This window comes from Natator depressus, chromosome 15 (assembly GCF_965152275.1).
Source record: "Natator depressus isolate rNatDep1 chromosome 15, rNatDep2.hap1, whole genome shotgun sequence".
Classification (NCBI taxonomy): Eukaryota; Metazoa; Chordata; order Testudines; family Cheloniidae; genus Natator; species Natator depressus.
In genome coordinates, this window is record NC_134248.1 from 11,259,147 (window position 1) to 11,263,830 (window position 4,684).

Sequence of the window (4,684 nt, forward strand, 5' to 3'; positions counted from 1 at the left end):
AAAGTTGCTTATGAGCACTGGATTGAGCAAACTTCTTTATTATTGTAGGGTTACCTATATTATTTTGTCACTGAAGGGTTCATCTTCAGCAGTGGGCTGCTGTAACTACATTTATTCATAATTGGGAGGAAAATAGTAGTGAATTAATTTTGCACAAAAAATAGACATAAACAATAAAATGGATGTTGAAAACAGATATAAGAAAAAAAGACAGGTGTCATTTTGAGCCTATGAATCTTAAAAGCTTCCTTTCACTAGTAGAGCTGCAAACATCATATGAGGCACGGTAACTTAGTTCACATTACAGCCTAAATTAATCAAGTCATTCACAACTCAGTAAAGTCAGTGATTTCAGATAAGGAAGTTCGCAAACACTGAACATTTATATTAAAAAAGAACACTGATGCAGCAAAAACAAGTCCTTATTATGCACATATTCATCATAATGGCAAAAGCTGCCAGGTGCTATGCCATTAAGTCACAAGACTCTCTGCTGTCCAAATTTGTGCCACTGTACACTTTAGTTCTTGTTCTAGTAGCAGGACTGTAACCTAGCTGGATAAAGCACTTCAGCCTCCTCCTCTAACCTATGCCTCAACTATAACGTCCTCATGGGATACTGCACCAGTTGCAATAATCAGAGATACCTGATCTAGCAAACTCTTAATTTAAAAGGAAGAGCACTGCTGGTGAGGTTGTCAATGAAACATTTTCTCCCTGCCCTCTTGCTTTGCATCTGATAGAGCCAGTTTTTCAACTGTAGGACACGTTGCAAAGCTCATCTTTTCTTTTGGCTTATTCAGGAAGGGAGGATTTGAGGTGGGGTATTAGTTTAGGGGTTCTGAACTGTTTATCAGTTTATCTGTGATTGGATGGATTGTGTGGGGAAACAGCTTTTAGGCAGTAACGTTTTTATATTAAGAATGTTTACCCTTCGATTTTTTTTTTAATTATTTGTCCAGGCATCTGGAGTTTACAATAGGCACCTCTGAAAGATTAAAAGTAGTAAGTCCTTTGGTTCCAACTGGCTTTCAGATGCAGCCATTCTGAAATTTTCCATGTCTGGAGCTTGCAAGGGGGACCAGGACTAGCTGGGAGATGGTTTCTGAGTGCATCAAGAAGCTATATCCTGTGGTTTTATAGAAAGATTATTGGATATTATCTTCCTCACTTGTGTCTTTCAGTAATGAGTCCAGATGTTGGCTCCTCTTTTCAAAAGTGGGCTCTTCCCAAGAAGCAACCAAGAAATCAAACTTGTCTAAGTTTAGGTGGTGTTCAGAAGAAATGGGGGCACTTCCTGGACAAGTACGTTTGTGCCCAAAGTACTCAATTCAAGGAATGCTGCTGTGTAATACAGAAGATAATTCTCTATGCTGCACAGAATAGTGAGGTCATTACACTACACTACACAGAAGAGCAAACTCTAAAAAGATTAAGAAAAACATAATACTACACTAGGCACTTTACAAGTGTGACAGAGAAATGTTAACGTCTCAAATATAACTAAATAGAATAATTCACAATCAAATGGGAAGCCGCAATCTTCACAGTATGATGATATAGAGCAGGATTTGGGAACATAAATCCCAGATGTATTTTTAAAAAATTGGTCTCAATCACTGTAAAATTAACCTTCCCCTCTTCACGAAAATATAGAATGCAATTGCATTATCTGTGAAAGGTTTAATAAGGTTGCGTGGGACTATTATACCCCTTCAGAGGCTCTCAGTAGTGGCAAAAATGCAGATGGCCAGTTTACACTTTGCTCCTAGTTTGTGTCAAGTCTACATCCAAACTGATAAATGCTGCATGTGTGAAGTTTGCTAAGAGGTGCTAATTGCTACAGTAATTCCCACCTAAACCGACCAAATGGAAGCAACTGTGATAATCGTATCTGTCCATGGGAAATGTGAGCTGTACCCCCAAGTTGTGCTGTCTGGAATCCTCCCACACACAATCTCCCAGGATTGTGCTCTGTCCATGGTAGCCATTCAGAGAGGTAGCTCATCACCTTTTTTCACCAGAAAAAAGGGTGTTTCCCCAAGGTATTGCTTACTCTTTATTCCTTTGCTGTCTCCTGCACATTTAAAGACTGTGAGTCACAATCACCTTTGCTTTGATGAATAAGAAGTGGAGATGGCTTTCTCAAGACCCAACCAGCTCTGCTCCAAACCTCAGCCAGAGCAGGTCATTGGACAGTGTCACACAAGACTTCAAGTCTCCAACATGATCAGCAATCTTTTTATGGTCAGTGTCAGTTCAGATTTTTTTTAAGCATCTGAACTCTGAGGAGTCCCAAATGGCAGGAAGGAGGATGATCTTGTAGTTCAGGCTTGGAGAGCTGGCCTCTATTCATGGCTCTGCAACATGTTTCCTACGTGACCCTGGAAAAGTCATTTAACCTTTTGGTACCTTGGTTTCCATCTGCAAAATACCCACATCATAAAGCAATTTAAGCTCTGCAAATGAAAAATGCTATATAATTATTTTAATTCATCTACCTTCTCAGGGTATGTAATTGTGATACTTAATTCATTGATGTTTGTAAATCACTTTGAGGTCCACAAATGAAGGCATCTGATCCCTGTCATGTATCATTTTTCAAAACCTTGAACTCCCTACAATTGCCAAACGCTGATGATGACTGGAACTTGGGCTCCTGTGACTTGGCTGCACCATAATAAAGCCATTTGGAAGAGAGATTCCTCAGTTTATTCCCACATACCATGAATATGGAACCTGAAGGTTGGCTTTTTTTTTTAACTTTAGTAAGAATGAGACCGAGATACAGAATAATCTATTTTAGTGTAGGAGGGAGGGATAACCCAGTGGTTTGAACATTGGCCTGCTAAACCCAGGGTTGTGAGTTCAATCCTTGAGGGGGTCATTTAGGGACTTGGGGCAAAAATTGGGGATTGGTCCTGTTTTGAGCAGGGGGTTAGACTAGATGACCTCCTGTGGTCCCTTCCAACCCTGATTTTCTATGATTCTATAAAAATGCAGTCAGGGAGCAAGATTCTTGTAATGACATGAGGCAGTCCCAGAATCTTCATCTCACCCTGGGGCCTTCCTAGCATTGTTCCAAATTCCTATTTTGAAAGGAAAAGTGTCAGGTCAAATTAAGTCTAGAATTTGGGGTTTTGTGATTTTAAAGTAAGTTTTACTAAATTTAATATTGATATAAATGATCTAAAAAAAAAAAAAAAAGAACAGTAGAATGAGTTTGTTTGGATTTAAATCTTCCTCTGCAGTGACTGCAGCCCAGACATTACAACACTGTGATAATGCATAACGGTCTGAAAGTGAAACTAACAAACAGAAGTGAAATTTACTATTATATTTTAATTGCCCAGGAAATAGTTTTCTATTTATATGAAAAGGGGTACTGGTAGGTCAAAATAGAGCCCAAACTTGGGATTTGAAAAAGTTTGTTTTTACAAAACCTAACAAAAATATTTCCAAGGTTATTTTTATTATTGCTGCAAAGAATAAAGTTTATTTTAAAGAATAAGATTCCTTTTCAGCATTTTTGTAATATAGATGAACCAGAAAGTGAAATTATAGGAAACAAATATGAACTTGACTAGTCTAAGTTCATTATTTACTTTTTTGCAAATCAGAACAAGAACAAATGGATATAAAACTGGCCATGAACAAATTCAGGGTGAAAATTAAAAGGAGGTTTCTAACCATCAGAAGGGTGAGGTTCTGGAACAGCCTCTCAATAGGAGTTGGTACAAACAACTTAATTAGTTTTAAGGGAGAGCTGGACAAATTTATGAGAACTGTATGATAGGATTCCTTGTGATGGTGGAAGTAGGTCTCACTTCTGGTTTATGTCATATGTTCCTAAAGCTCATGCATCTGGGTTTCAGCTGGCAACCGACGGGGATCAGGAAGGAATTCCGCCCCCAATGTATTCTGTGAGAATTTTGTTATCTCTTTCCTTTGACGCATCAGGGATGACCATGGCTGGAGATGGGACATCGGTGGGGTGGGCCAAGGTTCTGAGGTGGCACCAACTCCAAGCATTCTCTTTCTCAAATGTTTGGGTGACTGATTCTTGCTCATATGCTCAGGGTCTAACTGATTGCCATATATGGGGTTGGGAAGGAATTTTCCCACCTGTCAAATTGGCAGTGACCCTGGAGGTTTTTCACCCTCCTCTGCAGCATGTCAGTCACTTGCCAGGCTTATCTGGATATATCTCATGTAATCATTTCCCTGCCATTACAAGGGCCTTGAGTAATGGTGTACCTTGGTCCTTCCTAGTCTTCTGTGGATCCTAATATTTGGGTCTCATTTGGGTTTCATGGTGTTGGTGGCCTGTGATATACAGGTCAGACTAGGTCCCTTCTGACCTTAAACTCTATGAAATTATTTCCGGTTTTATCTAAAAATGTAACCCAGGGCAGGAAACACATCATTTTTAACCTGAAAGAGTCCTTTTAATGAGTGTTATATATTTCTATACACAAAGAGAATGCATGCACCATTAACCTACACTCCAAATCAGAACTGTCATTTAAAAAAATAAATAAATTACTTTTCTATTTTTCCCTAAATACTGAGGAGCACCTTAGACCAGACAGAAACTTTAAATGTTTCCCTCTAAAGTTTTCCACCCACAGTTGTTTGATCGGAATGTGAACTCTCTTTGTCTAGACGTTGTCCAATCTGCTCT